General features: G+C 41.7%; 1 protein-coding gene across 4 annotated transcripts in view; it reads left to right on the forward strand.

Annotated features, from left to right (window-relative positions):
* EMCN (endomucin) overlaps positions 1–25,594 on the forward strand; it is a 138,421-nt gene that overhangs the window by 6,652 nt on the left and 106,175 nt on the right. Inside the window, exon 2 of one of the 4 annotated variants that reach the window (XM_067553614.1) lies at positions 18,204–18,327. The exons of the other annotated variants lie outside the window; for them this stretch is intronic. The gene's annotated coding sequence lies outside the window, so the exon portion shown is untranslated. The remainder of the gene's footprint in view (positions 1–18,203; positions 18,328–25,594) is intronic. 4 annotated transcript variants of the gene reach the window in all.

Genomic DNA, 25,594 nt, shown 5'->3' on the forward strand with positions numbered 1-25,594 from the left:
TTTTTTGCTATTAAACAGTGTTCCTTACAGGAAAATATTTTGATACTAAAATCAAGATGACAGTAATATACAAAAATAAACTTCTAATTCATAGGCAAGAGTTGAGGTGGCAATTTTTGTAAAGAAATATACATTTCTTTATAATAAGAAAATGGATAGGATTTTCAAAGTAGGTCCTCAACTCCCTTAGGCTCTTTTGGAATTCCCAGCAATATATTTATCATGTGGGCAATGTAAAATTTATAATGTTGTTAATTATTCATTTCCTTGCTTGTAAGTGCTTGGATTTTGTACATAAGTGGTGTGCTATATTAGTGTGTTTTTTGTCACTTAGCAACCATAAGTAGGTTTTTAAATTAAGCTTTTTCTTTAAAAAAAAAAATTAACAGTGTAACAGAGTGACTGTCCCCTTAAGGTAGCAGGGACTAGGGGTAAGTCAACAGTTGTTCTATGGTGACCCTTAAGATTCCTGGGACATACAGAATAGATTAAAATCTATGGAAGAACAGAGACAGGTGTTGGGGGAGAAGATGATAATCTCAGGGGAATAGTTAATGTCTGGGGAAAGCCCAAGCTGTTGTTGCTTTGAGGGCTTGGGACCATGAGCCTTGTAGAGTGGGTGGAGGAAGGCTCCCCTCTTTCCCAGCCAGCTGAGATGAGGTCTGGGCAAGAAGACTGTGTATCTAGTCTGTCTCCTTTCTCAGAACAGGAAAGACACCATCAGGGAAGGGCCTGTTACCCTCTCCCAGCCCAAGATAGAGATCCATGGGACTCCTCAGTGGAGGAGAAGCCTGACTGAACCAATGCGGACACCAGTAAGGGGAGCCGTGGGATTCCCGAATGAAGGAGAAGGATGGGTCTAAAGGCCTTAAGTCTCTTTGGAAAAAAGACTAAATAAGTAAGATTTCATAGGGGGGCAGGAGAGGGACTCAGGCCAAAGTAACTCCTTACCAAGGAGGGAACTGAGTGTAGGGTGCCTGAATGATCACCTCAAACCACTAGGGGGCACCTTGTGTTGATATCCATTTACTAAAACAATAAAAGTAGTAATTTTATCGTTAGTTTTTTCTGTGTGTGCAGGAATGTGTCAGTTACACACATGCTGACTAGAGCTGTTGAATATTATTCACTTAATAATGTGTATAATCTTTTCAGCAATTAGACACCTAGATTATTTGTGAACTTTAGGTGAAATTCACCCCGAGATTTAGAGCACAAGATTCATATACTAATCAAGTCTTCAAAATGGGATTTCAGTAGGACTTAGGTGGGACATGGGGTTGTACTGGTCCTCTGCACAGGAGGTAATTTAATCTTATTTGAAGAGGTCAGCCAGTTCTGTAGCTAGGTGACTACTGCTCACCAAATAACGTAGTCAATGACTAACAGCAAGATTCAGCAAATAAATTATTTTTCAAATGACTTTCATGTCAGAGCTAAAGTTGGTCAAAAATTGCAGAAAGTATGCATCTGCTGAAGAAGTTTAGTTTATCAGTCAATAATTCAGTGGTATCATGATGTACGGAGTTAATACTCTCCCTTCTACGGGGAAGGAATCATCCATCTGCCATCCCAACCAAGAAATTTGAGAAGCATGTTGATTGCCTGGAGCTAGAATTTAGGATGTGACGGAGAGTCAGCCGAGACTCATCAAGCCCTCAGACCGCTACCCCTTCCTACTTCTCCACCACGTGGACATCAATGACACTGCCAAGAATGACCTTGAGCGGATCACTGAAGACTACGGGCTCTGGGAAAAAGGATAAAGGAGTTTGAGGCGCAAATGGTGTTCTTGTCCATCCTCCCTGTTGAAGGAAAAGGCCCAGGTAGGGACCATCGAATTGCGGAAATACCTGCGTGGTTACGCAGGTAGTGTCGGAGAGAGGGCTTTAGATTCTTCAACTATGGAACGTTGTTCCAGGAAGAAGGATTACTAGGAAGAGATGGGATCCACCTTACGAAGAGAGGGAGAGCATCTTCACAGACAGGCTGGCTAACATAGTGAGGAGAGCTTTAAACTAGGTTCACTGGGGGACAGGGACCTAAGCCCAGAGGTAAGTGGCAAAGTGGGACACTAGGAGGAAGCACAAGGAGGAGAGTAACAGGGAAGGCCTCCTGATCCATACTAAGAAAGTAGGGCAATCGGCTAGTTATCTTAGGTGCCTGTACATGAACGCAAGAAGCCTGGTAAACAAGCAGAAGAAACTGGAAGTCCTGGTTCAGTGAAGGAACTATGATATGGTTGGAATAACCGAGACTTGGTGGGATAACTCACACAACTGGAGCACTGTCATGGCTGGGTATAAACTGTTCAGGAAGGGGAAAAGAGGTGGAGGAGTTGCACTGTATGTAAGAGAGCACTGACTGCTCAGAGCTCCAGTATGAAGTTGGAGAAAAGCCTGTTCAGAGTCTCTAGGTTAAGTTTAGAGCTGAGAGCAACAAGGGTGATGTCAAAGTGGGAGTCTGTTACAGACCACCAGGTCAGGAGGATGAGGTAGACGGGGCTTTCTTCAGACAACTAGTGAAAGTTTCCAGAGCACAAGAGCTGGTTCTCACGGGGGACTTCAATCAGCCTGACATCTGCTGGGAGAGCAATACAGCAGTGCACAGACAATCCAGGAAGTTTTTGGAGAGTGTTGCGGAAAACGTCCTGGTGCAAGTACTGGAAGGAAACAGCAAGGGACCATGCTCCTCTTGACCTGATGCTCACAAACAGGGAAGAATTGGTAGTATAAGTAGAAGTGTGTGGTAACCTGGGCAGCAGTGACCATGAGATGGTCGAGTTCAGGCTCCTGACAAAAGGAAGAAAGGAGAACAGCAGAATATGGATGTTGGACTTCAGAAAAGCAGACTCTGACTCCCTCAGGGAGCTGATGGGCAGGATCGCTGGGAGGCTAATATGAGGGGGAAAGGGGTCCAAGAGAACTGGCTGTATTTTAAAAAAACCTTACTGAGGGCGCAGGAACAAACCATCCCAATGTGCAGAAAGAATAGCAAATATGGCAGGCGACCAGCTTGACTTAATAAAGAAGTCTTCGGTGAGCTTAAACACAAAAAGGAAGCTTTCAAGAAGTGGAAGCTTGGTGAGATGACCAGGGAGGAGTATAAAAATACTGCTCAAGCAAGCAGGAGTGAAATCAGGAATGCCAAAGTACAATTGGAGTTGCAGCTAGCAAGGGACATGGAGGATAACAAGAAGGGTTTCTATAGGTATGTTAGCAACAAGAAGATCAGGGAAAGTATGAGCCCTTTACAGAATGGGGGAGGCAACCTTGTGACATGATGTGGAAAAAGCTGAAGTACTCAATGCTTTTTTTTGCCTCTGTCTTCACAGACAAGGTCAGCTCCCAGACTACTGCACTGGGCAGCACAGAATGGGGAAGAGGTGAGCAGCCCTTAGTGGTGAAAGAACAGGTTCAGGACTACTTAGAAAAGCTAGACATGCACAAGTCAATGAGGCCAGATACAATGCATCTGAGGGTGCTGAGGGAGTTGGCCAATGTGATTGCAATGTGATTGCAGAACCAGTGGCCATTATCTTTGAAAACTTGTGGTGACTGGGGAAGGTCCTGGATGATTGGAAAAAGGCAAATATAGTGCCCATCTTCAGAAAAGGGAAGGAGGAGGATCTGGGGAATTACAGACCAGTCAGCCTCACCTCAGTCCCTGGAAAAGTAATGGAGCAGGTCCTCAAGGAATCCCATTTTGAGGCACTTGGAAGAGAGGAAGGTGATCAGGAACAGTCAGCATGGATTCACCAAGGGCAAGTCATGCCTGACCAACCTGATTGCCTTCTATGAAGAGGTGACTGGCTCTATGGATGTGGGGAAAGCGGTGGATGTAATATACTTTGACTTTAGCAAAGCTTTTGATACGGTCTCCCACAGTATTCTTATCAGCAAGTTAAAGAAGTGTAAATTAGATGAATGAACTAGAAGATGGCTAGATCATCAAGCTCAGCCAATAGTGATCAATGGCTCAGTGTCTAGTTGGCAGCCGGTAACAAGCAGAGTGCCCCAGGGGCTGGTCCTGGGGTCAGTTTTTTCATCATCTTCATTAATGATTTGGAGGATGGAGTGGATTAGGGTTTGCAGATGACACTAAGCTGGGGGGAGTGGTAGATATGATGGAGGGGAGGGATAGGATACAGAGTTACCTAGACTAATTGGAGAATTGGGCCAAAAGAAATCTGATGAGGTTCAACAAAGACAAATTCGGAGTCTTGCACTTAGGATGGAAGAATTCCATGCACTGCTACAGATTGGGGAACAACTGGTTAGGGAGCAGTTCTGCAGAAAAGGACCTGGGGGTTACAATGGACAAGAAGCTGGATATGGGTCAACAGTTTGCCCTTATTGCCAAGAAGGCTAATACCATATTGAGCTGCATTAGTAGGAGCAATGCCTGCAGATCTAGGGAAGTGATTATTCCCCTCTATTCGGCATTGGTGAGGCTGCATTTGGAGTATTGTGTCCAGTTTTGGGCTCCCCTCTACAGGAGGGATGTGGACAAATTGGAGAGTCCAGCGGAGGGCAACGAAAATGGTTAGGGGGATGGAGCACGTGACTTATGAGGAGAGGCTGAGGGAACAAAGCTTGTTTAGTCTGCAGAAGAGAAGAGTGAGTGGGGGTTTGATAGCGGTCTTCAACTACCTGAAGGAGGGTTCCAGGGAGGATGAAGCTAGGCTGTTCTCAGTGGTGGCAGATGACAGAACTAGGAGCAATTGTCTCAAATTGCAGTGGGGGAGGTGTAGGTTGGATATTAGGAAAAACTTTTTCACTAGGAGGGTGGTGAAGCACTAGAATGAGTTACCTAGGGAGGTGGTAGAGTCTCCATCCTTAGAGGTTTTTAAGGTGAGGCTTGACAAAGCCTTGGCTGGGGTGATTTAGTTGGGGTTTGTCCTGGTTTGAGCAGGGGGTTGGACTAGATGACCTCCTGAGGTCCCTTCCAACTCTAATATTCTATGATTCATGAATACTGGTAACTTATTCAGTGCAATTCCCCAGTTCCAGTAAATCCTCTATTCTGTACACTAGAAGCTAATGCTTGGTGATAGTTTCTATGGCAATGTGCAACTAAAACAAATTCGTCTGTAAATCCAAGGTCAGAAAATAAAACTTCATTATAGATTGAAGTTGCCCAAAACCTGTTTCATTACAAAACACCTCCTTATTTTGACTCAAGCACATCTTTGTGTGTGTCAACATGGTTTCTGTTGGTTTAAGGAGGATTCACCTTAAAGTGTTGTACAAGATAACTCATTGGTTTTATGTGTTTGCAGTTATGTTTGCAAATGCCAGAGTGAATGACAGCGCAAGCTCTCTGTGGGATAGTTGTAAGCCAGAGCATTGATGACTCATTGTATATGATGATGATGTTTCACACTATAGTTGTTTGCTCTACATACTGCACATGTGTGCAAATCAATAAAATTCCAAAAGCGAATACAGCATGGGAAGAAACATTTGTGCTGTATATTTTGCATCCAAACTCTCAGGGATTTGGACAATATTTTGTCTGATGGTGAAATTCCCCTTCTTCAGAGGACAAAAAATATTCACATAACATAGGGCTTTAGTGGATCATAAGAGCACATCCACACTGCATTTTGAAATCTGCTGCAGCAAGTCTCAGGCGCATGCTTGAGGTATTCATGCTATGGCACTAAAAACAACTACATAGACATTTGGGTTTGGCTCTGAAGCCTAGGGAGGGGCTGGCCCGAGTTTCGACATTAACACTGCTGTTTGTAGCATGAGCCTGAGTCCATAGACCTATGCTCTGACCTATGCTCACTGCTGCAGGTTTTTAAAACACCGTGTAGTGGTGCATAGGCTCTGTGTGACTTTCTGCAGGGGGGTAAAGCTCACGTAGAGTGTTCTCAAAATATCTGATGTTGTAAGCTCTTTGGGGCAGGGACTCTCTGTTTTGGGTTTGTATAGCACCTAGCACAGTGGGATCCTGGGCCATGCCTGGGGCTCCTAAGTGTTACCACAATACAAACAAATAATATTATAATGATAATGGGCTTTGATTTTATTTTGAAAGGATTGAGAGCCTGCCAAAGGGTAGCTTGTTTTTTTTTTTTTTTCTCTCTTCTCCAGAGCTCAACACAAATCTGAATGGCTGCATTTTGCAGTGGGAGGGATTAATTTGTTGTGTTGTCACATTAAAAAAAAAACCCTCTGATTCCGTAAGTATCCTTTTAAAAAACATATCTAGATTTGATTATGGTTTAAAATCTTCTGCAGTGTGAGACCAACTCAGTGGTGATGTGACCTCTCAGCAAGTTTGCCTCTTCCCAAAAGAAATAACACAGTTTTCACAGGTCCTTATTATATGATTTCTGTCCTTCTGATGTTCTTGACTGTTCACTTAGACCACATCTCCTCTCACTAGGAAAAAAAATCCAATATTTTACTGATAGATTTCAAACCCTTAGGGGCATTTTACTGAACATATAAAAGCAACTCCAACTATTGTTGCATACCCCCAGTGAACACAGGAGAAAGTGATGGTTTATCCAGCAATATCGTATCACTTATTTTTACCCAACTTTCAAAATAACTGATTCCTTTTCAGCTAAACTAGGAGAAATATCACCACTTTAAAAAACAAAACAAAAAAAAACCCTCAGGCAGTACAATTTAAACTTCACATATGGCCTGATCAGGAACCTATTGAAGTCAATGAAAATCTTTCCATTGACTTCAGTGGGCTTTGGATCAAGTGTGTATAAACTCCCCTTTGTGTGACGTGCCAGGCCATTTCAGACAATGCTGTCAGACCTGCACCAGCAAGAGTCCTCACCAGGGCTAGGTTGTGCTCCTGTGCTGTGTAATGTGCACTGCAAGTGCTTCCGTGTTAACGGAGTATTCTGTGATGACTGCTTGAACACCTTGGGAAACTGGGATGTCTGCTACATACCATGATGGCCATGATAAACATCCTTTTGTTTCACTGAAAATCCCAACCCACTGATCCTCAAACTTCCTACACAAGCACGGTCATACCACTTATTTACTCCCCCAATCCCTTTTTGTCTCTGAACTCCTCCAGCTAAGGAGGCATAGGAATTTGGATCAGGTGCTAGAAGAAAGGATGCACTCAAAACCTTGCACCTCAAATATGAATGGCTCTAGATTTGGTGGAATCATCCAGACAAGGAGCTAAGCAAGAGTTAGAGGAAAGGAATTCTTATGGGCAGGCCACAGAGTTACAGCACAGCTGCTCTGAGTCTGCTTTTTCAGGCCCTGGGCTAGAATAGTGGCTGCTTCTTCTCTCCTCCCACTCTTTGGCAGTTCCCTAGGGGGGGAGGGGACAAATTCAATCTTGATAACAAGCAAGTAGAATGCGTCAAAGGAGTAATAGATAGCAAAGCTGAATGGGAGCCTTTTTATTTTTCAAAAAGCATTTCAGTTCAATTGTAGCTTCACACCATTGTCCACTTTAAGGGTGGTGTAGTGACAAACTGAGGATTATGAAAAGGCCTTGAAAAGAATGAGGAGTACCTCCTCAACATTTCCTAAGTCTTTTTTTTTTTTTTTTTAACTCAATAGTTGTGTATTGCATAATTTTTTAACTGTAATACATCAGATCTCTAGTTCTGAGCATGTTTCTGAATTTCCTGGATTCTGTGGATTTAAATTGTAAATTTATTTAAAATGTAGGATTAATGCTACCATTTTACAATTAAGTAAGCATATATTACACACACTCTCTCTCTCTCTCTCTCTCTCTCTCTCTCTCTCTCTCTCTCTCTTAAATGAATACACATGCATGCATTTCAGTGAAAGACTTTAAACAAATGAACATGCTACAGGTCTCCACCCCACTTTGCAGTTAAATTCCATGCCTCTGATGGATTTCCCTAAACTGTTGCTAGGAGACCAAGATACTGCCTAACAAAAGACATATTGATTGAAAAATTTTACAAAAGAAATCTGTCTTGTTATGGTATATGCCGTTTCACTTAAAATGGATGTCATAGGATCTATTAATATAGTGGTCGCAGAGGAGAAATTGTACACATCAAAAGAAGGGTGAAATTCTTTCATCATGGAGCATACTTTTTTTAAAAAAACCATGATTTTCAGCGTGTTTCGTGTGGGGCTATAATGAATGCATTACTCATTGGTATTTTTCCTCCTTCCTTGGCATTGTTTATTTCTCCTCCTAACATTCCATTACTTCTCCTTCTGGGAACATATTTGGCGTATTATTAAGGTTTCCATTACTGTTATGGGAAGCATTGATTCTTTCACTTACTTTAAAACAGAACAAATTATTCATGACTCCTGACATCAGAGGATTTTGGCATGAGTAGCTGAAAGCAACAGTACAGTAGGACAACCCTGTTCCTTTAGAACCTTGAGTACCTCTAAATTAAACTCTAAGATGCATGGGAATTTAGTTAAGAGGGGAAACTCAGCAACAACACTGCTGTGATACAATGGTCCAGGGCTGTGAATTCTCATTGAAAGAGCTGATTTTTGCAGGGTGATGAGTTTCTCCCTTTTTTTAGGGTAAAAAACCACACCAAAAAAACCACCCCACCCGATAAAAGAAAACCCTTCAATGGAGAGTAAGGTCAACTAAAGCATGGCAGCTACATTCAGATCTATTCACTGTCACCCTGGTAGTTCATGTAGCAGAATAAGTGTGTTTGGTACCTTGCTTGTTTCCGTCATCTCTGGCTCTAGGGCAGCCCCTCCCATGCAGACTGTCCCATGCAGACTTTCCTAAGCCAGGCACCCCAGAGCTTCCAGGATTTGCAGCTTAGGGGAATCCCCTGTGCTGGGGCTTCCAGGTTCCCTGTCAGGAGCCAGAAGCCTGAAAGCCCTGGGAGCCTTGGTTGTAGCCACATGATGGACTCTGGGACCCTGAGATCCTCTTCTTGAACTGGGGCTTTCAGGAGTCCCAGGATCCCTGAGGTGGAGCTAGGAGCCTGGAAACCCTGGGACTCTGAGCTCTTACTGGAACTTAGCTCCTAGCTCCTCAGCAGGGAACCTGGAAGCCAGGAGAATCCCAGCTTGGGCCGGGGGTTCAGAGCTTCCAGACTCCTGGGAGACCTAGCAGCTACTGACGGAAGCTGATCTTCAGTTTCACTCAGCAGTTGCAATGATCCTTGGAAGCATATTTTGTTCTAGAGACCCCATGTGTCGGTATTTCCCAAGCAATTTTTGGGGAGACCTCTGGTCCATGAGACATTTTAACAAAATTGGTTTTATTCTGATTCAACACCAAACCAAATTTTGAAATATCAAAATTTCTCATGGACTGGAGAGTGCAAGCTTTAGCCAGCTCTATTTGTGTACTACAAAGCCGCTGTGGTACTTGCTTCCCCTCCCAGCTAGACAAAGCTCCTGTCTAGCATGGATGGTCAAAGCCAATGAATTCGTGCACTGCAGAGAACATTGTGTGGGTGCCAGTCTGAAATAAAAACCTATTTTTGCAAAAGATCACACAGTGGCTATATAAATCTCTCTCAATCATGTGCACAGAACTGCACCAGAACCCTGGTCCTTCAAAATACAGGTATCTCCCATTTGCGTTAAAGTAAAACTCCCATTGTTGCTAAACAGCAGGTCCCTTATTTTCTTTGTACTGTGGGCCACTCAAAAGAGGACAAAAGCTTTTATTTGCAAAAGTCAGTATGTTTCAACAGGGGACAGAAGATATAGGGGGAGGGGTTTGGGTCTTCTGTAAGGGAGGATGGGAAGGGGCAAAGGTGGCCACTATGGGACAGAAAGTTTGGGGAAAGGAGTGAAGGGGGTGTGTGTGGACAATTTAAGAAACCAAACAGATTGTGAAGAAGGAGGGATTTTGAGGAGAAAAAAATCAAATAAGATATGGAAAAAGGGCTCTGACGTGGGCAGTGAGTGCGGGGAAGAGGAAAAGCAAAGGAGGAAAGAAACGATGGGGAGGTTTCTTTTTAACTTTCTGTATAGTAGGTATGGGGTGGGTGCGCACGCGCAGGTGGGGTTTTTTGTATTCAGTAATGTGAAGCTACAGATTAGCACTCCCGTTTATCCAAATGCTTGATTATCTAAACGTTTCAAATGTTCCCCAGGTCACTTAAATATATGGGAGTGTACTGCAATGGTGGCGGTTCACAATACAGCTATCATTTACTGGCTATCTCTACAGAGTGAAGCAGAAAGCACTGCATTAAATAATGAAAAGTTTTCTGTGCAAGCATGGGAGGCCACAACTTTTGTTTTTTAAATCACAGCTTAAATTCTGCAGAAATCCCCAGTGAGCTGCAAATATCTCCTGGACAGGCCAACTACTGCATACCATAGGGATAGAGTAATTTTATTGTAATCTCTACTAAATACTAGCACCATCTAGTGCACACTGTGTGAAATGTGAAACATGATTAGAACTGCATTACTTTATCCATTTTAAACGACTATTTGAGGGAGTTACTTAACTGAGAAGAGAACCATGTTGTCATGATGGTTTACCCTGGTTTATAAATTGTATATACAAATTGGCAAGTGGGTGAGTTCCTTTGGTGTTTTTTTTTTTTTTTTTTTTAAATTGGTAGCTGGCTTGTGGAGTCATCATCTAGTCAGTGGTTAGAACATAGCATTACCAGATGCAATATACATCTCTCTCATAAACCATTCAGCTAGTTCTGTTGGGTGGCACACAGGCTCTGTTTCCTCTTGTTCCCTCCCTGCTTTCTTATCCATCAGGGGCAGGATAGGTGCAGAGCCCCTGATCTTGACTCTATGCTTGTGTCCAAGACCCGGATATTTTAAACTCACATTTCATACTCAGGATTCCGGGCAACAGGAGGGGTAGTGACAATTAGAATCAGTGTAGCATTTGTCTTCAGGAAATCAGAGGGAATTAACATTATAATCTATTGGTTTCTGCAGAGAAGGATCTTGCAGAAAACAATAATACATTTATCAGCAGTCACTGCTATAGCCATAAGACAGTGACTTCTAAATAACTGCAAATAGCACTTATTTCTGAGACACCTCCTATGTTGTACTTTGATGCAAGGCTCCTGCATGGGGGGAGGGAATAAGGGTACTCTTCAGCAGGGCCTGGAGGCCCTGGGGGGCCCAGCCCAGGCTGCAACCCCCCTTACCATGAGGATAAAAATGTTCATGGCTCATGAGATTGTATGTATAGGATGAGGGATTGGGCTATATTTGTGGGAGGGGGCCCATGTTACAAGTTTGTACTGGGCCTAAAAAAATTATGCTTGGGCCCTGCCGTGGTGACATATGTATAACCTACGCTACAGTTCTCAGCTTCTGCCGTTGTTCCCTTCTGCTGAGCTATCTACTAAGTGTTAACGCTTCAAACCTGTGTGTGTTCAGACATATCGTTTCCTGTACTCCCTTTTGTATCCATCCATTGTCTCATGTGTTTATACTTAGTCCCTGTCCCAAAGAGCTTTAAATCTTTCTTTTTGTTCTTTGTACAGCACTCAGCACAAGGGGGTCCTGGTCCATGAGTGAGGTTTCTAGGCACTATGGCAACATAAATAATAACAAATGATATATGTACATGTGCATAGTACATACCTATAGGAAATTTTGCAATTTCATAAATATTTCTACATGGGAACCCTTTTTTAATGAAGCCACATGTGCAATTACTTATACTTGTGGAGTGCCCCTTCCCTCTTCTGTAATCTGCTCCAATGATATACTTTGAAGAGGCAGACATAGACCAGATCTTCAGCTGGTATGAATGGATGCACCTTTGGTGCTGGAGTATCATTAATGTGACACATGTAGTCTGTGCTCTATTTGCCACTTGTCTGAGTTCATTGGTGATTTGCATTATTTTCTGTTAATTAAATAACCTGAAATAACAGGCAGTATAATTTAATGTAAAATTTATGGTGCCACTTCCTACCCTGAGAAGTTTCAATTTAGTAACTTCTGTTATCACTGCATGCATAATGTTCCTGGTTTGGAAGAACCATGGAGTGAAAGAGCTCAAAAAAAAAAAATCACCTTCCTGAGTTGAAGGAGAAATATGAGAGTGTAGCCCATTAGTTATGGGCAAAAAAAAGTGACAAAGAGCCATGAGACCATTTGTGAGCCTGCAAATTACAGAACCTTCCTGATGTTGCTGATCAGTTGCCAGTGGGGAATGAAAAGAGTATTCATATTAGATGGAGGGAACAAGATGGAGAAAAGAATGCAAGGGAGAAATGGATATATATGGAAAAGTGAATGTTTGTTAATATTTGAAGAAATGGTATTTGACATTTCAGCTGAAGGTTTTATTTATAATACATTACAACGTGTTTCCAGGTGTTGTGTTACTGAACTGTGACTTCTCTGATCTAGTGAGGAGCATCCTTAACAAACTTCAAATAAAATCCATCTCTCATCACCCTTCTGTGGAAAGATGGTAGCGATGAGGCAGGGCTAGATAAGAGGTTTGGGAAAACAAAAGGAAAAGGTGGGGGAATCAACAGCTGTCTATATGTACGTGGGGGGAATGGGGAGAGGGAGAAGGCTTCTCTAAGAAAGTTCTGTGTAGCGCACAGATGTTGGGCTAGTGCTCTACCTTAGCATACTATGCAACATCTAACAGCCTTGGGTATGGGATAATGTCTTCCGGAGGCCTTTAGTGTATTTTACAAGGAACTTTCCTTTCTGCAAGGTCTGTGTTTGGGGGGGGTAAATCAGATTAACCATGTGGTTCCCAAATTGGTTGCTGGCACCCATGTTTTATTGGACTGAATTTCCCCTGTCCCAAATCTCTTCACATAATGCTCTAGACCAACATGGTTGGTTCCTTTTTACTGTGGAGGAGACTGATCTCACCCCAGGTAGGAATGGGTTAATGAGCCTCCCAGAGAAGGGCAACTCCTTAAAAGGGAGGATCCAAGCCCCGTGAGGGGTGGCACTTAGAGGGAAGCAGAGCTAAATCACAAAGCTTCCTGAACCCACAGGGCAAGGACTGCAGGATGGGAAAATTATTGAAGATCCTCTGCTGCCTTGACTTTCTGGTTGAACAGAGGGACCTTCTTTACATTGGGTTTTCTTAGATCATTCCTTAGCACCCAGGAAGATCCCCTGGAGACTGGTAGGAGGTTACAAACTCATCCTAAGCTCACAGACAACTGACCTGGTTAACTTGCAAGGAAAGTGGGGAGAACATGAACTGTTTGTGGGCTCTGGCACTGTTCAGTTTTGCTCTTTTGGTTTGGACAACTGCTAAGCCTGAGAAGGTCAGGGAGGAATTGTTTTCCTGAGAGCTGAGTTATGTCCCTCCAGCTACCTCTTCAGGGCAACTCTACAGCAAGCCCAGCTGCAAGCAAAAGGTGCCTGGGACAAAGGAAGCATCCATACGCCACTCCAAAGGGATGCTCCAGAGCTAACGCCTATGACACCTTAATATCTATTTTCTTCTGTCACATCTTTCTCTATCATGCATACAGTCTTTTTTATTGTGTATTTTATATCCTATTTTCTCCTGGTTCCTCCCCTTCCTCTATTGCCTGATGTGACATTACCTTGGGTACAATCTGAACTGTTGAACAGCTGTGTCCCCTCAATTCTCCAACCTGGGGTGCCTTTTACACTGCTTTGCTGTGAGAGCAACCACTTCTGGTCTGCTCTCTCTCAGCCTCCAGCATGTAAATTACTCCCACCTATAGTGTATGAGTGCTGTAGCCAACCACTCTTGAATTACACTGCAGAGCAACACCAGCAAATTCCCAATCCCAGACTTTCCCCCAGAAATATGCATCTTGTATTGCCCAGCCCTCTCCTGGAGCGCAGAATTTATCAGGCTGGGAAAACTATTTATGGCAGGAAGTCCAGGCCAGGGTGATTCTTCCCCTTCTTATATTGCAGGCCACAGGAAGGCCTGTAAGATTTGTCTTTCCTTTTTTCCTTCCATAAGAAGATGATCAATGAATGAAGGTAGGTGGGACTTCTGAGGGAGGATAGCCAGCATAGTGGCTCAAGTGGCTAGGTGTTTGAAGGAGGGAACTGGAGGTGTGACTTGGACTCTGCCGATGCTGAGACTGGACTAGAGAAGATAAGTAGAGCCAGACTGATGTTCCCGCACCGGCAGCAGTGGTGCTGGATCACATGCCAAGCATTGTCCAACTAGACCAATACACAGCAACTTGGCAGGGCATTCTCATCCTGGTAGCTGTAAAAATGTGGCTCTCAAATGCCTCAGATTTTTATGAGGATTAGAAGAGAGACAAGATTTTGGAACTGGCTGCTCTGTGAGATGTGGAAATTCTAATGGAAATTACTTGGGTATGTAGTAGTCATATTCAGCGTATATATGGTATTAAATAGTAACATGGATGATTGAACTTATCACCAAATTAGTGGGAGGGAAGGCATGTTTCTCTATTGCATATTTTCAGTCTTTTGAGTAGGAGTGATCTTTTGGTGGATGGGATGGTCTAATGGATAAAGTACTGGACTGGGACTTAGGAGACATGGGTTCAATTCCTGTCTCAACCACAGAGACACTGTGACCCGAGCCAAGTAATTTACTCTGTTCATGTTCCTCAGCCCCCCACTGGGATGCAATGAGGATAAATTAATTTATTCATGACTGTGTGGGGTTCAGATACTCTGGTGATGAGGGCTATATTGCTATCTAGATTCCTCTGGAATATAGTAATATGTGGTCATATTTCATATGATTTATTTTTCTTCAGTTGCAATGGGCGGGACTGACTTCTGTTTTTGTTTCCTTGCAATTTACTGGCATGTTCTTTGTTATCACAGACTTGTGTTTGTTTGTTTAGCTGGCTACTAAGAATAATTGCTGCAATCTGGGATCTACTGATGAGTCACTGGTGTTGTTTTTATTTTGTGGACATGTATCAAGATGCGTGGTGGCAGCAGAACTTGCATCCACTGGGTAGACACGCTAATAATTTGAGGATGACATAACTTTCAGATTAGATAATCAAGGGCAGTTTTTATTAGATATGCTGTGGGGGGAAAAAAAAGCTTTTCCCAAGGAAATTGCACACATTTGTTTGTGTAAGCTAGAGAGATGGTTTTGTGACTGAAAGTTCTGCTTCTTTAATGTACTTTAAATAAATTAAAATAAGGCAGTGGCATTTCTTAATGAAACAGTATGTGTTATACCAAGAGATCATCAGATTCGTGCAAATCTGGATGATGATGCCACAGAACTGTCATTTATTTGCTTTTTAATCCACTGGACAATGTTGTTATTTATGTCCCATAATAGGATAATTCTGCAGATGGATATAAATACTTTGTGCCCAATTCATGCAGTGGTTATTGCTATTTGTTTGTAAAGAGAACTTCCCAGGATAAAAGGACTTAGGCATGGGACCTACAGGGAAAGAACCACTGCCAATGTGGCTGAGTTAAAGATGCTGTCAAGGTTCTGGCAACAGTATCTCTCAACTTCCTTTGTTTTGTGTCTGAGTCTTAACCCTCTTTTATATCCTGTAGTGTTTTGTTTTTTTAATACAGATGTAGTGGTTTAGCCAGAGTATTTTAAAATTGCAGACTTCTTATATGTTGTGCTCAAATCATGCCATGACTTTCATTGGGGAATCTGCATTAACTGCCAAATTGCATGCTGATATCAGGAAATGAGTCTTCAGCTACTGGAAACATGCTGCCAAATATAACATTCTTAAGAAAATATGGAAGCAGAGATCATTGTTTATGGTCCAGCTATACACCCATCAGAGTTGCTGTACACTGTAGCTCAAGCACCACAGGTTAAAAGTACAAAAGAGATCATTCCTCTCCCAGCTAACTAAGGGTCTAATTGGGCTCCCACTGAAATCAGTGGGTGTAGCATCAGCCCCTCTGTGGTAGCTATTCCACTTCTGGAGGTTTCATTTCTTCTTTGAAACTGTTGTGCAAATTAAACTTAGTGACATACCTTAAGTGTCTTCAGTCCATTTAGTTATGTCTACATGGGAATGAAAAGCCCATGGCTAGCCCATGCCAGCTAACTTAGGTTTGCAGAGTTCAGGCTGTGGGACTGTTTAATTGCAATGTAGATGTCCAATTTCAGGCTGGAGCCCAGGCTCTAGGACCTAGGGAGAGTCCCAGAGCTCAGACTCTAACCCAAGCCGGAACATCTACACCACAATTAAACCACCCTGCAGCCTGAGCCCTGCAAGCCTGAGTTAGCTGGCATGAGCCAGCTACGGGTGTCTAATTTCAATGTAGACAGACCCTTAGTGTGGGGCTTTCACTCTCACTGACTTGACTTAATATTTTCCTTCAAAGTGAATCTGAGTGCTTATGAAAGGTGCTGAATAGGCAGAAGTAGTGAATGAAGGATTCAATACAGAGACCACAGATAGCACAAGCAGGGGTAGTATATGGCCTTCCTCTACTTTACACAGCCAACTTTTACGAAATATCTCAAACACCATTCTTTTTAAAGATCTGGTTAAGTAAAGACTACTTGGGCCAAACTGGAGGTGTTTGCTCAATTTTTAACTAAGTTCTAACTCTGGAAAAACTCCCAGACAAGTCAATGGAAACTTGTCTGAGGAACGATTGAATAAAAACTAAATTAACACTTCTGTATTGAGCCTAATGGTAGCACAGAAACTGCATCAATAGGTATGCCTTCTATGCAAGAAATGGTGATTCAGTTCCAGGGCCATTCAGCCCTTGGTTGGTCTGCTGAGACCGATGACAACACTGTGCATGCATGCGTGCTCTCTCTTTGTCTATATATATATATCTTTTAAATATAGTTTTTCTTGGCACAGAACACCATTCACAGTGTACACAGGGGGTCAGATTGTTGGTTTGGTTGAGGCTGATTTGTGCAGCTTCGCTGATGCAAAACACATCCAAATCTGGTTGTTATGGTCATTTAGGGATTCCTCCAGTGGTGTAGAGATATGACTAGAACAAAGAGGAAGTAGCTTTTGGACATTGCTGCATCCAGCTGAACCCCCAGCTACTCAAATGGCCCATTGAGGCTGTTGGCAAGTGGTGTAAGATAGAGTGGACATTAGGTTACTCTGTCTTGTGCTGAGAACAGGGGCTAGTGCCAGCCAGCCCTGATTTTGAGGAGCTGGTTTAGTGATATCTTTCGTTCCCCCCAAGCCTGACATTCACTGAGCACAGTGTGGCTGGTATGGAGGATATGGACCATTATTTCATTTTACAACAGTCTGTGTTATGTTTGTTAACTAGCATCATTTGATTGCAGTAGAGGTTGAATATTTCATGTAATTATGATTGTTTATATCCTATTTTGGGATATTGCAAAATATCCATCACAGACACAAAGCATATCAAGGGTGCCAGTTGTGGTGGCAGTTGGTGTGTTGTAGATGCCTGTTAGCTTGGAAATGATTAGAAACAATATTACTTTTTTTATATTTGTATGAATTGAAAGCAATGCAATTAACATTGGCAGCGCACAGCCCTCATAGACAGATCCCATCAGTTCTTCTGGGATGGCATCTGGAGCCAGTTTGGATAGCCCTAATACTCTTTCGAATCCTATTTGTGTTTGGGGCACAACTTTTGGGAACATTCCTTTCAGGATAAAACTTGGCAGCCTTGGCTTCAATCAGAAAGGACTTTTGTTTCCAAATGTCAGGCAGCCTTTTTGATCTAGAATTGGAAAATAAAAATAAAAAAAAATGAGGTTTTTTTGTGGTCATACAACTCAAAAATGGTTTTTAGAAACTAAATAACAAGAGACCTGCACTAATCATGTACAAAAGTACATATACTTTTAATTAAGCATATGAACGGACATAGCCCTGGTTTTTTTAAAAAAAAAAAAAAGACATTGTTATATGTGTAACACAACACTATATATGGAGCCAAAGCTGAGCTAGTACTTAAGTGTTTCACCTATAATGACCAAGAGAGTTACTACCTGCACCCTGGACAAGTGTTTGAAAAGGTGATACAAAGCTTTCTAAGTCAAGACTAAATAAACTATAACCTTATTAGATTTTACACTACCCTACACGAATCAGATTTTTTCATATAAAATAGTAAGGTGTTGGAATTGTTGCACAGTGGTGTCTTGGATCCATGTTCCAGGGGGTTTACAGAGATATATGTTAAGTACTAATATTTTTTAAGTATTTCTTTAAACCCAGATCCTACAAAAACTTAAGTACATATTTAACTTTGTGAATAGGTCCATTGAAGTCAATGGGCCACATTCATGTGCTTAAATATAAACAAGTACATATGTCTTTGCAGAATTGGCGTCTGCCTGGTAATACTGTAAGCATAGATGTTTGGAAAAGGTCCCTGAGGATTAGATGTAATTGACAACATGGCTCCTGCAATTATACAAGACTAGACATACCACCTACCTGATCTGGTATGGCAATTCCTATCTTATCTGTCTAGTTTCTTTTATGTCCACCCTGTCACTTATATTCCTAATTCTGATTGAACATTAAACAAGCTGTTACTCTTCTCACTTACTGTTTGGTTACTAAGACCAAAGAACCTTGGAGGGTTGCAGCAAAGTCAAATAATTTTGTCAATTTTGTTTTCAAAGCTGTGGAGGAACAACTGCCCGCTGCATAAAGTAGTGATGTGTCACTGGAAATAACAAGATGGATCACCTAAACTGAATGATTAAATACACACAATTCTAGATGTGGGGTTTTGGTTTCCTCTCACCCTATAATCAGTTGACAGAAAATATGGTCAGGAACATATGGCTGAAACTGTATGAGCAAGTAAGAAATGTTAGGATCCTGATATAGTGGGGCTTATATCATTTTTAAATTGCAGTTGGGAAATAAGAAAGTTAGGGTGAAATCTTGTCCCACTGAAGTCAGTGTGTTTTGTCATTAATTTAAATGGGGCCAAGATTTTACCTTTATTAGGGTCTAGATCATACTCCCACTGAAGTTTAAGGCAAAACTCCCATTGACTTAAGGAATCAAGCTTCTAGTTTTGTATACATAAATGTTATTAAATCTTTTTTCAAATAAAAGCTGCTTTTAAAAAAATGTGAGCAAATAGAACAGTGAGTTGAAAAGGCAGCTCAATGAGGCTCGGCAGCCTCTTTTGGAGGTTTAAAAATTGAACTTTCTCTTGAAATAGTGTAGCTTAGCAACAGTTGTTTCAAGGTTTAAAAAAACCCTCAGAGTGGGATTTTCAACAGCATGCAGCATCCACCTGACCCTGCTCCCACTGAAGTCGATGGGATTTTTACCATGAATATCGCAAAGTCAGGATAGTGCTGTCAACAGAGATTAGGGCCTGATCCAAAGCCCACTGAAGTCAACCTGGTGAAAAATCCCTCCATTGACTTGAATTGGCTTTGCTTCAGACCCTTATTTATTGCCCCCATTTTTATAATTTTCTATGTACGACAGAAGTGGCACTTCCCAGTGTTATATGGTTATGTAATAAAACAACCTTGGGCCTTTATCTTCATCCTGATACACAAGAAGATAAGAGATGTTCATCCCATCACCTATGCCGTGGATGCCTTGAACTTTTTGGTATCTACGAACTTAATATGTAGGGTCCATATAAGTTGATTTTCTGGTAAAGGCTCTGGACTGGTCCTCAGGAGAGCTGAGTTCAATGCCCAGCTCTACTGCAGGCTCCCTGCATGACTGTGGGCAAATCACTTAGGATCTAGTTTTGTAAATTACAATGCGTGGGCTGACCCCTGCACTTGTGCAGAGCCCAAGTGACAAGGTCTGTTTATACATTGTAACTTGCAGGATCAAGGCCTAAATCTCTCATGCCACAGTTCCAAATCTATAATGGGGATAATAGCTTCTTTTTCCCACCCTTAGGAAGACAGGCAATTAGACTGTAAGCTCTTTGGATAGGGACTATCTCTTCATGTTTGTACAGTGCCTACCGCAGTGGGGCCCAATCTCAATTGGGTCTCTAGGCACTACTGCAATAGAAATGATAGATAATAGTAATAATTATCCATTTCAAAATAGGCTGCCTCCATCAATTTTCCTAGGTCTGTCTGAGTATTTGTTTGCTTACTTGACAAGCAAAGGGAATTGACTGGAGGTTTTGTCCTATATTCAGGTTTTAAAAGTGTACTCATGTTACTACCCCAACTAGAATCCACCAAACAATATTTTAGCAGTGATTGGGAGGATGAAAGGAAAGAAATCAGTGAATCACTGCAGCTTTCCTGCCTACAGTCTTCCCCCTGTCTTCATAATGGTTTCCCTGACTTCTTTGCCTTGTAAGTGTTATGCAGTTCTAGAAGCTCAGAAAAGCCACCAGCAGTTATTACAGGAGCAAAAGCTACATTTATAACATGTCCTAAGGACAGTGAATTCACTGCTTTATAATGTTTTTCCATGCAGACCTGTTAACATTTTCCTTGCTGCAATATTGAACTATTCTTTAAGCTGAGCTGTTCCAAAGTCATACATCCTTATACCGTTCATCTGTAACAAAAAACAAACAATCTTGCATAGTTCACTTACCTTAGCTTCCACTTGATTTGCCTCCTATCATTTACTGATTGGTACTTGATGGTAGTTACTTTTTAGGGATAAGTAAGCCCAAATCAAACCTCTGATATCACTAGCCCAGAATTTAGGAACATTCTGGATCCAAACATTGCAGCAAATGTCTGTTATGTTCTAAATATGTAGACAGGGATGGGTTTGTACATTGTCCCTACACCAGCATGCCACTGAATATGTAGTTCTGTAAAGCCTTTCTGCTTCAGGTGTGTGTGTGTGTGCTTGGAGGTCTTGGGAGCAGTGGTGCATTGAGGAAGTGCTGGCAGTGCGGCTCCAGTACAGAACAATGTCAGGGAATGAAAGAAGATCCCTGGAGTAGCAGGGAGGCAGAGTCTTTGCCTTCTGCACAGGTAGTCCCCTGCTGCACTCAGTCAGAAGGGATAAGGAGATTCTGGGAGATGAACCTGCCCACTCATCCCCTAAGGAATGAATTTACACACATGCAGCTTCCCTCCCTCCCTCCAGTGGAATGATCTAAGTCTGAAATCCTAGTCCCATTGAAGTTTTGCCATTGACTTAAATAGAAAAAAGATTTCATCCTCAGAGAAGAACCTCATTGAGTTTCCATCCCCATGTGGGTGTTTCTGCCGAAAGAGGCAATTTGGCCCACTCTAAGAATTGCAAACAGATGAGGGGGCAGAAAGAGGAAAACGATCTTTGGATTTTATCTATTCATTGTACTCAATGTATAACAAATAGGTTCAGTTGCAATTATTACATTTTGGAATAGGCCTTACTTAAAAATTTGTAAATGCTCCTGTTACAAGTCAGAGCAAACTGCACCTTTCACTTTCATCTCCCCTTGGGCACCTTTCCAAATGACAGGCCTACATCCATACTTCTTAGATTAAAATCCCACAATTCACCTTTAATCTTCGACTGGGTCACCAGGACACAGCACCCCTGTTGATTAAGTATATCCTCAGGCCGAGATGGGTTTTGGCCCCTGTTTTATACTTCCTTCCAGGAGCTGGTACACAGTACAAAAGTGCAGTGACAGGGAACAACTTGTTCAAAGCAATTTATTTATTTATCCACAGGAGCAAAGCAAACAAAGAAGAAAAAGAGTTAAAACAACAAAGGCCTATATCTATACAGTAGAACCTCAGAGTTACGAATACCTCAGGAATGGAGGTTGTTTGGAACTCTGAAAAGTTAGTGACCCTGAACAAAATGTTATGATGGTTCTTTCAAAAGTTTACAGCTGAACATTGACTTAATACAGCTTTGAAACTTTATTATGCAGAAGAAAAATGCTGCTTTTAATTTAAATCAAACAAGTACAGAAACAGTTTCCTTACTTGGTCAAATCTCTTTTTTTAAACTTTCCCTTTATTTTTTAGTAGTTTATGTTTAACACAGTACTATACTGTATTTCCTTTTATTTGGTCTCTTCTGCTGCCAGATTGCATATTTCTGGTTCCAAATGAAATATGTGGTTGACTGATCAGTTCGTTACTCTGAGGTTCTACTGTACTTTCTAACCTAAACTTTAGCCTTTCCTTGTAAGATGAAGTAGGCCTTTTTGTCCCGGGTATCCACCAACACTTGGGCTCAATGAGACAGACTTCATCTCTCCAGCTTCTGCCTCTTACTCCAATCCCAATCAGTGTCTCTTCCCTGAGTTCTCAGGCAGCCTTTTATTTATTTCAAAAGCCCTTTGTTTTATCCTGGGACCCCTGAGCCTGCTCAATCTGATTTTATGCAACTTTGCAGTTGGGTTGGATGAAGACTTTCAGCAATGAATTTACTGGTGCTTGGATGAATTATTCAGTGATTTGATTACTCATTGAAAGGTTTCTGGTACAAGTAGAGAGCTACAGCTGGAATTAACCACAGAGTCAGCCATACCACAATACTCAACCAGAGATGCCTACAATATTTGTGTAAAAAAACAAAAACAAACCCAAAAAACCAGATATCTCCCTCATTCTTCACAGATCATCAATATTAATTCAGTCAGTAAACTGTCAACTACAATTTATTAGTATTGAGTAAACTGTTAGCATCTGGTAAATTCCATTTTATCTTCCGTAATTTTCAGACTTCAATCTTGCAGACACATAAGCACATGAGTAATTTTATGCATGTGAGTATTCTCGCTGAAGTAAAAGGAACTACTTATATTTGTAAAATTACTCCCTTATACTCATTTAAAAAATTCTGATATCTGTGTGTATGGAGATTCATCTTGCATTGAGCACTTCTCTACACACAACAATTGCACCATCAGTAAGGAATCAACTTAATATAAACCAGCACACTGCACTCTGACAGCAATTGAAGTATCTGCATAAGGGGGACTGCATCGATTAAATTAAATCAGTTTCTAAAGCAAATACTTAAATTGCTGCTATATGTGAACAAGACCTGAGAAAATAAAAGATGGAATTTTAATTTTACTCTACTTTCTAGGAATAGGATTATACATTTGGATTTGATTTGTGGTTATGATTTTGGCTTAGTTTTTGTCTAAATATGGAATAGGTTAGAGATTTGGCTTTGATTTTTTGTTTAAAGAATAGTTATATCCTGTAATTGTTTTCTAAATTGTGAAGGGTCCTGGCAAGGCCAATAAGGACATTTTAACAACTAATCAATTAAGTAACTTAGTTTTATTTTTAGCTTCCCCTAGGGGCCCTTTCATAGTTATGTAGGAGAGAGGGATGCACTGTTGTTACTTTTGATGAAATATATGAGCCAAAGGTGTTAACAACCCAGTTACTGTCACATTAAACAATTGAAACAAGGTTCAGGGTTTAGTATACAGAGACTTCAGCCTGATTAGTACCATGGCAAACACACCATTAAAAAGTCTTTAACCATTTATTAAAGACAGAAAAAAAGAGAAAAAAGTTAAAGCATTTCAAATGTAAAGTATTAAATAACACTTTCATTTTAACAACGTCCCTTGTTATCTTTCCCTTTAGCTGTAAAGAGTTTTTTTAGACATAAACCCCCCCCCTTCCCTGGTCAGACAGTTTTTTAGGTCTTATTAAAAGTGGTGATAACTCTCCCCCCCCCCAATGAACAGTTAATAGAGATGGATTGGAGCTGTCATTGGTGCTGGAGTTAAAGTTCGATCCTATTTTCTAAAAGATAAAACATGATGAAAACACATGAAAGAATGAGAGAAAAATAACGGCAAAGATAGAAAATGCAGCTTCACTTTTTGATGTTGACTCTGACTTGCAACCTCACTGCTGGAGAAACACAGGCACAGTACACAGACGTATGTGCCATTCCGAGACCTGGCAAACTTATGCCAGTGTCAGGCTGTTTAGTGCATTTCTTTTAGCTGCCTGTTTTTGGTCATGGGTTCACAGCTGTGTTACAAAATATACTCTTTAGGCCAGCTAAGTCAGACGCTCATTAAGCAGAAGGGAAAAGGAAAGAGATAAGAAAGGAAAGACAAGAAAAAAGGTGGGGAAGGAAAAAGACATAAGGTGTGGGAGGGGGGAGAGGGTAGAGGCTGAGTAGGACTGACAAAGTGTCACATCCCATGTAGTAGTTGTGATTTAGCTAATGCCAGTAGAGGTGGTGATTTTTATTTGGGTGCCTCTTTCTGTCCCAGTCTGGTAAGGACATCTCTTGGGATTAGGACAAAGACGTTCCAGGGTCCCAGGAGACTGTGCAAGTGTCAGCCATGACTGTGAAGCACATTCCAGTATCCAGTTTTTCTCCCACTGGTGTTTTTTAGAACCCCAGAAGAGAAGTGATGGGCAGAATAGTCCATCCTCTTTGTTTTTGTCCACCCATTAGACCTAATGTCCAACAAAAGTTATTGTGGTTCACAGATTTCTGGTTTCACACTTTTCTTATTTATCAGGCATGATCTTAACACAGTAATTGTTATATCAGTAGGTCTTTTTATATGGACTAATTCAGTCTCTGTCTTGCTTTTGCACCTTTTCCCATCAACATTTGTGATTACAGCTTATTGTGACATCTTTGTAGCTTACACTCCCTTAGCACTGTTAAGCTCCCAATTAGGGTAAATTTGTAGACCCGATTATTACAACCCCACTTCCTTAATCAGAAAGGGGATCCTGGTGCTATAGTCGAGTTTCTAGCTCCTGCCACAGGGATCTGGTCCCATGGGGGAAGCTAGTAGGGCCAAGCAAGCTTGTTTTAGGCTATTGTGATGAGGTAGGGGACAAGAAGTAGCCCACTGGACTGGCAGATCTCTGCTTTGATATGTGAAGCTGAGAATGGAAGCAGCTACAGAGCAGAGGCAAGAAATGTGGAAGGCATACAGATTGGGAGCCATGGGAAACTAGTAATAGGAGATTGAAATGGTGCTGCTGAGCCTGATGAAGTCGTGCTGTGAACACTAGGAAGAGAAGTAGCACTGCAGTGCTCTTACTGAGATAGCTGGGGCCGGGGGGAGAGGAGGAAGAGGAAAGGGAGGAAGTGGTGGAGCCTGATGTAATATCTTTGCTATGCTTGGGAAAGGGAAGGGGAGCAAAGCTCTGGTGCTGGCACAGGGTCAGAACCCTCCTCAGAAACTGGGTGCATCTCACATTGCTGATTTTATATATAAATACTAATTCTCCTCTCTAGAAGTAATATTATAAATTAGCCCATTATTCACAATGGGAAGGAAATGGAAGGGGGAGAGTTGGTTGTTGGGAGCAGCATACTACACAGGGGCATAAAAGACGCATCAAAATTCAGCTGGAAGGAAGCTGCGAAGCAAAATGATGGATTAAGGAAATCAAGAAACTCCCAGTGTTGACATTGATAACAAGAAAAAAGGAAGCAAGGAGTCCTCCTCTCAAACAAAATGTTGAGAGGAAGGTAGACCAGGTAGAATTGGTTATTTTTTGTCCTTTGTGTAAGTGCTCCATATATCCTGGGTAAGTATTCTGCCTTTCTAGCTACTTAGAATTCAGGCATTTTAAAGTGATATGTCAGTCAAGTCAAGTGGTGGTGGTAGTGACAGCTGGTCCCTGTCTGAGGTACAGACAGGTGAAACAGGAAAGGAAATGACATAACCAGGGTCTGCTGCATGGTAGGTCTTATCTACCACTGGGTAGTAGATTTAACTTGTCTCCTGCTTCATCTAGTGCTGCTTACAGACTTACAACTACACTTTCTCACAAAATGGATGCCATAAGA

The sequence above is a fragment of the Emydura macquarii genome, unplaced genomic scaffold (assembly GCF_026122565.2).
Source record: "Emydura macquarii macquarii isolate MOO-44397 ecotype Brisbane River unplaced genomic scaffold, CSIRO-AGI_Emac_v2 contig_302, whole genome shotgun sequence".
Taxonomy (NCBI): Eukaryota; Metazoa; Chordata; order Testudines; family Chelidae; genus Emydura; species Emydura macquarii.